Source organism: Silurus meridionalis, chromosome 17, assembly GCF_014805685.1.
Source record: "Silurus meridionalis isolate SWU-2019-XX chromosome 17, ASM1480568v1, whole genome shotgun sequence".
In the NCBI taxonomy this organism is placed as follows: Eukaryota; Metazoa; Chordata; class Actinopteri; order Siluriformes; family Siluridae; genus Silurus; species Silurus meridionalis.
The window spans coordinates 27,556,559-27,567,312 of NC_060900.1; the positions used below are offsets into that span (position 1 = coordinate 27,556,559).

At 39.5% G+C, this 10,754-nt stretch overlaps 1 protein-coding gene across 1 annotated transcript in view; it reads right to left on the reverse strand.

Moving 5' to 3' along the window:
* LOC124400072 (sodium- and chloride-dependent creatine transporter 1-like) overlaps nucleotides 1–10,186 on the reverse strand; it is a 32,311-nt gene extending 22,125 nt beyond the window's left edge. The window contains exon 1 of the mRNA XM_046871612.1: nucleotides 10,099–10,186. The gene's annotated coding sequence lies outside the window, so the exon portion shown is untranslated. The remainder of the gene's footprint in view (nucleotides 1–10,098) is intronic.
* Nucleotides 10,187–10,754: the final 568 nt, after the last annotated feature.

The window sequence follows — 10,754 nt, forward strand, 5'->3', positions numbered from 1 at the left end:
TTCGATAGACATAAAAATTCAGAGCTGACTGTGATTTGATGCACCTCTCAGTTTCAGAGTTTTATTATTCAACTTCAACAAAAGCTGGTTGGTTGAAGGCAATATCGTATCATATACTAATTTAATTTGTAATGTTCATTGTTAATATATAGTAAAGTAAAATGTACATAACACATGTAGTTGAGTAGACAGAAATGTTGCTTATAAGTTTTAACTCAGTTAATAAAAAAAAAAATTATTTATTTTTTTGGGGGGGAAAAAAACGACACATTTTATACTATAAATGATGATCTAACATCATCTCCTCAACATCTTCTCCACCTCGGTGCTGTGAAAAGAAATGAATAAAACCATGTCATGGCACACATTCGTTTGCACCATCTTGTGGCAATTGAGTATACAGTGGTGTGAAAAAGTGTCATGTGACCCAGGTTCATTAGGAAGTAATTGCAGTGTTTTCCCATGCGGTCAGTTAATTGAGGAAGGTTCTCTTTCCCTCTTGGGCCTTAAAGAACCTTCGATTGCAAGTTATTGCACTTTTTTCATGTTTAGAATGGATATTAGATTAGATTAGATTGGATTACATTTACAGAGACAATGAAATGCAGTTAGCATCTGACCAGAAGTGCATAAGTGGCTTATTTACAATAAATAACAGTAGATAAATAGTGTATAAGGTTCTTATATACAGGGATGATGGTGATTAATGTACAGAAGGTGCAGTAGGTAATAATATATAATAATATACTTCTTCTTCTTCTTCTTTCGGCTGCTCCCATTAGGGGTCGCCACAGCGGATCATCCGTTTCCATACCACCCTGTCCTCTACATCTGCCTCTTTCACACCAACTACCTGCATGTCTTCCCTCACCACATCCATGAACCTCCTCCTTGGCCTTCCTCTTTTCCTCCTACCTGGTGGCTCCATCTTCAGCATTCTTCTACCAATATAATTCATGTCCCTTCTCTGCACATGTCCAAACCATCTCAATCTCGCCTCCCTCACCTTGTCACCAAAACATCCTACATGTGCTGTCCCTCTAATAAACTCATTTCTAATCTTGTCCATCCTCGTCACTCCCAACGAAAACCTTAACATCTTCAGTTCTGCTACCTCCAGCTCTGCCTCCTGACTTTTACTCAATGCCACTGTCTCTAATCCATACAACATCGCAGGTCTCACCACAGTCCTATAAACTTTCCCTTTCATTCTTGCAGATACCCTACTATCACAAATCACTCCTGTCACTCTTCTCCACCACTCCACCCTGCCTGCACTCTTTTCTTTACTTCTCTAACACACTCTCCATTACTTTGCACTGTTGACCCCAGGTACCTGAACTCCTCCACCTTCTCCACCTCTTCTCCCTGCAACCGCATCACTCCACTGCCCTCCCTCTCATTCACACACATGTACTCTGTCTTACTCCTACTGACTTTCATTCCCCTTCTCTCCAGCGCATATCTCCACCTCTCCAGGCTCTTCTCAACCTGCTCTCTACTCTCACCACAAATCACAATATCATCTGCAAACATCATAGTCCAGGAGACTCCTGTCTGACCTCGTCCGTCAACCTGTCCATCACCACTGCAAACAGGAAAGGGCTCAGGGCCGATCCTTGATGCAGTCAACCTTCACCCTGAACCAGTCTGTCGTACCTACTGCACACTTCACTGCCGTCACACTGTCCTCATACATGTCCTGCACCACCCTCACATACTTCTCTGACACACCTGACTTCCTCATACAATACCACAACTCCTCTCTTGGCACTCTGTCGACGCTTTCTCTAAATCCACAAATACACAATGCAATTCCTTCTGTCCTTCTCTATACTTCTCCATCAACATCCTCAAAGCAAATAAGGCATCTGTGGTGCTCTTCCTCGGCATGAAACCATACTGTTGCTCACAGATGGTCACCTCTTCTCTCAGCCTGGCTTCCACTACTCTTTCCCATAACTTCATGGTGTGACTGATCAACTTAATTCCCCTGTAGTTACTGCAGGTCTGCACATCTCCCTTATGCTTAAAGATCGGTACCAGCACACTCCTTCTCCATTCCTCAGGCATCCTCTCCCCTTCCAGAATCCTGTTAAACAATCTGGTTAAAAACTCCACTGCCATCTCTCCTAAACATCTCACGCTTCTACCGGTATGTCATCTGGTCCAACCGACTTTCCATTCTTCATCCTCTTAATCGCTGCTCTCACTTCCTCCTTACTAATCCTATCTACATCCTGCTTCACCAACTCCACATCATCCAACCTTCTCTCTCTGTGATTTTCCTCATTCATCAGCTGCTCAAAATACTCCCTCCACCTTCTCAACACACTCTCCTCACTAGTCAACACATTTCCCTCTCCATCCTTTATTGCTCTAACTTGCAGTACATCCTTCCCAGCTCGGTCCCTCTGCCTGGCCAATCGGTATAAATCCTTTTCTCCTTCCTTAGTGTCCAACCTCTTATACAGCTCCTCATATGCCTTTTCCTTGGCTTTCGCCACATCCCTTTTACCTGCTGCCGCATCTCCTTGTACTCAAGAAGTGTAAAGAGGACCTTAAAATAAATGTAAATAAAAGCTGACTGTAAAATAAGCATTCGATAGACACATAAAAATTCAGAGCTGACTGTGATTTGATGCACCTCTCAGTTTCAGAGTTTTATTATTCAACTTCAACAAAAGCTGGTTGGTTGAAGGCAATATCGTATCATATACTAATTTAATTTGTAATGTTCATTGTTAATATATAGTAAAGTAAAATGTACATAACACATGTAGTTGAGTAGACAGAAATGTTGCTTATAAGTTTTAACTTAATTATTTATTTTTTTTGGGGGGAAAAAAAACGACACATTTTATACTATAAATGATGATCTAACATCATCTCCTCAACATCTTCTCCACCTCGGTGCTGTGAAAAGAAATGAATAAAACCATGTCATGGCACACATTCGTTTGCACCATCTTGTGGCAATTGAGTATACAGTGGTGTGAAAAAGTGTCATGTGACCCAGGTTCATTAGGAAGTAATTGCAGTGTTTTCCCATGCGGTCAGTTAATTGAGGAAGGTTCTCTTTCCCTCTTGGGCCTTAAAGAACCTTCGATTGCAAGTTATTGCACTTTTTTCATGTTTAGAATGGATATTAGATTAGATTAGATTGGATTACATTTACAGAGACAATGAAATGCAGTTAGCATCTAACCAGAAGTGCATAAGTGGCTTATTTACAATAAATAACAGTAGATAAATAGTGTATAAGGTTCTTATATACAGGGATGATGGTGATTAATGTACAGAAGGTGCAGTAGGTAATAATATATAATAATATACTTCTTCTTCTTCTTCTTTCGGCTGCTCCCATTAGGGGTCGCCACAGCGGATCATCCGTTTCCATACCACCCTGTCCTCTACATCTGCCTCTTTCACACCAACTACCTGCATGTCTTCCCTCACCACATCCATGAACCTCCTCCTTGGCCTTCCTCTTTTCCTCCTACCTGGTGGCTCCATCCTCAGCATTCTTCTACCAATATAATTCATGTCCCTTCTCTGCACATGTCCAAACCATCTCAATCTCGCCTCCCTCACCTTGTCACCAAAACATCCTACATGCGCTGTCCCTCTAATAAACTCATTTCTAATCTTGTCCATCCTCGTCACTCCCAACGAAAACCTTAACATCTTCAGTTCTGCTACCTCCAGCTCTGCCTCCTGACTTTTACTCAATGCCACTGTCTCTAATCCATACAACATCGCAGGTCTCACCACAGTCCTATAAACTTTCCCTTTCATTCTTGCAGATACCCTACTATCACAAATCACTCCTGTCACTCTTCTCCACCCACTCCACCCTGCCTGCACTCTTTTCTTTACTTCTAACACACTCTCCATTACTTTGCACTGTTGACCCCAGGTACCTGAACCTCCACCTTCTTCACCTCTTTCCTGCAACCGCATCACCCACTGCCCTCCCTCTCATTCACACACATGTACTCTGTCTTACTCCTACTGACTTTCATTCCCCTTCTCTCCAGCGCATATCTCCACCTCTCCAGGCTCTTCTCAACCTGCTCTACTCTCACCACAAATCACAATATCATCTGCAAACATCATAGTCCAGGGAGACTCCTGTCTGACCTCGTCCGTCAACCTGTCCATCACCACTGCAAACAGGAAAGGGCTCAGGGCCGATCCTTGATGCAGTCCAACCTTCACCCTGAACCAGTCTGTCGTACCTACTGCACACTTCACTGCCGTCACACTGTCCTCATACATGTCCTGCACCACCCTCACATACTTCTCTGACACACCTGACTTCCTCATACAATACCACAACTCCTCTCTTGGCACTCTGTCGACGCTTTCTAAATCCACAAATACACAATGCAATTCCTTCTGTCCTTCTCTATACTTCTCCATCAACATCCTCAAAGCAAATAAGGCATCTGTGGTGCTCTTCCTCGGCATGAAACCATACTGTTGCTCACAGATGGTCACCTCTTCTCTCAGCCTGGCTTCCACTACTCTTTCCCATAACTTCATGGTGTGACTGATCAACTTAATTCCCCTGTAGTTACTGCAGGTCTGCACATCTCCTTATGCTTAAAGATCGGTACCAGCACACTCCTTCTCCATTCCTCAGGCATCCTCTCCCCTTCCAGAATCCTGTTAAACAATCTGGTTAAAAACTCCACTGCCATCTCTCCTAAACATCTCCACGCTTCTACCGGTATGTCATCTGGTCCAACCGACTTTCCATTCTTCATCCTCTTAATCGCTGCTCTCACTTCCTCCTTACTAATCCTATCTACATCCTGCTTCACCAACTCCACATCATCCAACCTTCTCTCTCTGTGATTTTCCTCATTCATCAGCTGCTCAAAATACTCCTCCACCTTCTCAACACACTCTCCTCACTAGTCAACACATTTCCTCTCCATCCTTTATTGCTCTAACTTGCAGTACATCCTTCCCAGCTCGGTCCCTCTGCCTGGCCAATCGGTATAAATCCTTTTCTCCTTCCTTAGTGTCCAACCTCTTATACAGCTCCTCATATGCCTTTTCCTTGGCTTTCGCCACATCCCTTTTTACCTGCTGCCGCATCTCCTTGTAATCCTGCCTACTTTTCTCATCACTCTGTCGATCCCACTTCTGTTTTGCCAACCTCTTTCCCTAATGCTCTCCTGCACTTCCTCATTCCACCACCACGTCTCCTTGTCTTGCTTTCTATTTCCAGATGTCACACCAAGTACTTTTCTAGCTGCCTCCCTCATCACTCCTGCAGTAGTTGCCCAATCATCCGGCACCTCTTCACCACCACCAAGCCCCTGTCTGACCTCTTCCCTGAACCTCACACTACACTCTTCCTCCTTCAGTTTCCACCATCTTATTCTTCTTTCAATCCTTACTTTCCTCCTCTTCTTCTTCGCCTCCAAAACCATCCTACAGACCACCATCCGATGCTGTCTAGCTACACTGTCCCCCGCCAACACCTTACAGTCTCCAATCTCCTTCAGATTGCATCTCCTGCATAGCACATAGTCCACCTGTGTGCACCTTCCTCCACTCTTATACGTCACCCTATGATCCTCCTTCTTCTTAAAATACGTGTTCACCACTGCCATTTCCATCCTTTTAGCAAAATCTACCACCATCTGCCCTTCCACATTCCTCTCCTTAAAACCATACCTACCCATCACCTCCTCATCACCTCTGTTCCCTTCACCTACATGCCCATTAAAGTCTGCCCCAATCACCAATCGTTCTTTCCTAGGTACACCATCTACCACTTCATCTAATTCACTCCAGAATCTTTCCTTTTCCTCCATCTCACAGCCAACTTGTGGAGCATAGGCACTGATGACATTTATCATCATCCTTCAACTTCCACCTTCACGATCATCACCCTATCAGAAACTCTCTTCACCTCTACTATACTCTTACTGTACTCTTCCTTCAGAATCACCCCTACACCATTTCTCTTCCCATCCACACCATGATAAAACAGTTTAAACCCACCTCCAATGTTCCTGGCCTTACTCTCTTTCCACTTGGTCTCCTGAACACACAGCATATCTACCTTTCTCCTCTCCATCATATCAGCTATCTCTCTCCCTTTACCCGTCATAGTACCAACATTTAAAGTACCAGCCCGAACCTCTACTCTCCTACACTGCTCCTTTTCCTGCCGTCTCTGTAGACGTCTTCCTCCTCTCCTTCTCCTCCTTGACCAACAGTAGCCCAATTTCCACGGTACCCTGTCGGCTAACGATACCTGTGGCGGTCGTTGTTAACCCGGGCGTCGACCGATCCGGTATGAAATTCTCCTTTGTGATCCGCATATTTGATTTGGCACATGTTTTACGCTGGATGCCCTTCCTAACGCAACCCTCCCCATTTACCCGGGCTTGGGACCGGCACTAAGAGTGCACTGGCTTGTGCCCACCTAATGGCTGGGTTAATATATAATAATATACAATATACTGTAAAACGATTATACATAGATTTCAGAAGATAATATACTCAGATGACATGATATAGTTATGTACAAGTGTGAATGTACAGTATGTATTCAAATAAATATGATTTGGAATTTACAAGTTTGATTACATTGCATAACGAACCTTACAAAAGGCATCCGCTGAGCTTAACTTATCCTACTGTTATTTGCAGATACTCATAACAGATTTTCACAAGATTTCATATGTATTTCACTTTTAAACCAAAAAAATAAAGTCATGAAAATAACACGCAACAAGAAAAAGCCTCAAATGAACATTTTTTTTCCTTTACTGTAGACAGACAGACAGACAGACAGACAGACAGACAGACAGACAGACAGACAGACAGATAGATAGATAGATAGATAGATAGATAGATAGATAGATAGACAGACAGACAGACAGGCAGACAGACAGACAGACAGACAGATAAAAGTTTATGGACAACTGACCATAAGATTAGTATGTGCTTTTTGAATTCCAGATTTACTCTCCATTTCCTGCTATAACAACCTCCACTCGTTTAGGAACCATGTTTTTAGATTTTTTTATTTTAGATTAGATGTAGATGAGGTGAGGAGGCCTGGGGCTGCTCAGTATGGTTTAATAGGATTTATAGCAGGAGATCTTTCACTCCAGCCCATATAAAGCAGATCTTCATGGAGCTGGCTTTGTGCACTGGGGCAGTGTCCTGCTGGAACGGGTTTGGGAAGAACCACATATGGCTGGGAAAGTCAGGGGTCCCAATACTTTTGTCAATATACTGTATAAATAAATAGATACAAACAAACAAACAAACAAACATGCATGGATAGACAGACAGACAGACAGACAGACAGACAGACAGACAGACAGACTTTAAACAAATCATACTTAAGTAAAATGATTATAGACCAAATATGTACATCATTCCTTAAATCAACAAGAACCACGTGAGGATGCACGCTTTAGTGTTGCCACCCCTCATATTTCTCATGCCATATTTCTCATTTCTCACCCCTGATCTGAGGACACAGTGAATACAGGGTCAACAAAACTGGACAGATTTGCAAAAACATTTTTTTGTCTCACTGAATCTTCAGCTGTTTAGTTTTTGGTGATCCAGTGCCCAGTGTGTCTTCTCCCCCTGGCTGAAGTCTACTTCAATCTACTGTCTTTATTCTGTTACCAGGTGCATCCCCCTTTTTTGGGAATCTCAGATGTTAAATGTTAACAGTTCTTGACAACAATGTGCAACATAAACATTTTAGGTATCTTTGGAAAGAAGACACTTTGGGATTTATATACTGATATAAACATATATATATATATATATATATATATATATATATATATATATATATATTTATAAAACATGTTCCATGGTATTTATTTCACTCCAGTACTGGTTTGAAAGCCACATGTCTCATGAGTTTATATTTTAAATGTAATAAAAATATCATGAAAAATGCGATTCCTACAAATATTTATCTGAGAATTTGTCTAGTCCTTTTCTCCCTTCACTGGCTGAAGGCTATAGCGGACAGTACCGTCGTGTTTCCTGTAGGTGGCAGTATAAACACAGTAATCATTTGCTTTTTAAACCCACCTGCCCTGATTCTACCCCCTTAAAAGAGACACTAAAACAGTCTGATATACTTCCATACGATAAAAAAAAAAATTCAGAATATACAAAAAGAAGGTCAAAATATATTTACAAGTATATATTTTGCATTTTCAGAAATATTTTTTTATTGTGCATAACATTATACAACATAGATTAAACATTTTTTAGTCAGGCTGATTTTAACCCACCTGCCTGAATTCTACCCCGTTTCTTTCGCCTTATTACATGAAGAGTCACTAAAATGGGTCTGATGCACCTACACAAGTAATAATGCATGTGCAAAATACTACATTTCATTAAATCAACGTGATTAAACGTGTTTTTATACACACAGTTTACAGTAGGTACAAATGTAAATGTAATCAGTCAACAGACGATTTTTATTTGTACGTTGTCTTAGTTTGTGAGTCGTTAAATATGATTTTGTGAACTGGTAAAATGAATCATTTGTTAAATAATAATTGAATATTAACGGATAGAAAGGAGACTAATAGATTTTTTAATAGTCTAAAAGGTTTACTAATGTAATAAGCAAAGAAATAAGCTATATTATAGCTACAATGCAGCGCTATATACAAATAAAACACTAATACAACGTATTTATTTCGTTCCTATTGTCCTTGTGTACAATTTAATGTTAACATTTTCTGCTGTTATCTCAAAGGAGGGCTTTGTTCCTCGATCCTCTGGGAGAAAGTTCTGCAACACATTTTAATGTAGAGATCAAAAGCATATAAATATATTTTATTTAAACCAAAAGTATTTTTACTTTTTTATTCTTGTAAATATATTGTGACTATTTGTTTTGTATATTATGATTTTTTTTTTTATCGTATGGGAAGTATGATTACTGAGTTTATGCTGCCACCTACAGGAAACATGCCGGTACTTCAGCCAGGGGAGGGAGAAAAGAAATCTCAAAATATTTTCATAATATTTCCATTACATTAAAAATATAAACTTATGAGACATGTGGCTTTCAAGCCAGTACTTTTCTAGATTGCTCCAGGACTGATTTCATGCATTTATATATGAATTAAAAAGCATGGAACATGTTTAATAAATAAATAAATAAATAAATAAATAAATAAATAAATATATATATATATATATATATATATATATATATATATATATATATATATATATATATATCAATCAGTAAATATATTTATATCAGTATATAAATCCCAAAGTGTCTTCTTCTCAAAGATACCTAAATTGTGTATGTAGCTCACTGTTTTCAGGATCTGTTAACATTTAAATGTAGGTCAAAAGACCAAACTTAGAAAACACATTAATAATAAATCATATTATGTACAGACAAGCATTTTGGTTGAGTTTGTTTTTTTACATACATTTGTTTTATTAAGCCATTAAGCTTTTTTCCTTAATGCTTTCCTGTTTAAAAAAATGCTTAACATGTACAGTAATTAAATGCTACGTTGGAATCCTGAATCCAGGAGTTTGGTTATTTTTAAAAACTCTCATTTAATGTCCATTTTAAACAATATGTATATATGAACAATATGTAATAGTTTTCATTTTGTCATTTAATCACAAGAAAAAATACACCGTCTCAATAAACTGAATTTCAGGAAGGTGAATCTGGTTTTGTAATGTGACTGTTGAGAGATGTTGATCTGATCAGGACGCAGAAGTATTAGAAATATTTCAAATTTTCGTTTATTTCCATGTTTTTTTTTTTATATAAAGTGAAATCTTTAAAAGGGTTCATTTCAGACACTATTTCGAGGTTATATGCTATTCAAAAGTACAATCCGAACAAAAATATTAGGACCAAAGTGTTAGCAAAAATCTATACACAAAATTGTGTAGGACGTCTTTGTAGCTTGAAATTTTCCCATTTACTTGAACTAGGAGACCCAGACGTGGTCCAGCATGACAATCCCACTGTGCACAAGTTCACATGGGTTGGAGAGGAAGATCTCATCGGGCATATTCTAAAAAACAAGATTTACTTACCCTCACATAAATCCCAAACTATCTCTGGTTCTGTCGGTTGAGGAACAGTGAGTGATGCTTTCGCTTAAACCACCTCCAACTGTTGAACCCAGTTAACGGTTAATGCGTGTGCACACCGAGTACAATATCATATTTTGAATGTTACAATTTTTTGTTATTTTTTCAATGTCAGTTTCAGGAGTCACCATGGAAACACATGGGGGGTGGTTTGGTGGGACGGGGGGGTTGTTTCATACTTCAGTGAAAATGAATTAGGGTTTTTAATGGTGGCTTGTTATTATAACAAAAAACAACTTTTAGTGTTAGTTTATAAAATTAAGTACAGTTTATTCTATATTTGAAATACTGTTGAATTTCGTTAATTTCCTTTACCTTACCCAGGAATGTCACATAACTTACTGGAAATACACATACAGTTCTGGAATACCATCTGCTACAGTATAAAACATTAACCGTACTGAACAATGAACTGACTTTACACCATTGTAACAGAATGTATCTCTACACGCTCACTCTAAAATCTAGTCGAACATCTTCCAAGAAGTTGAAGGTCAAATTGAAATTAAATGTGGAATGGAATGTTCAAAATATGCATTTACCAATCTTTTGGTCAGGTGTCCAGCACATCCTGTTCCATTATGTCCTGTACCACCGTT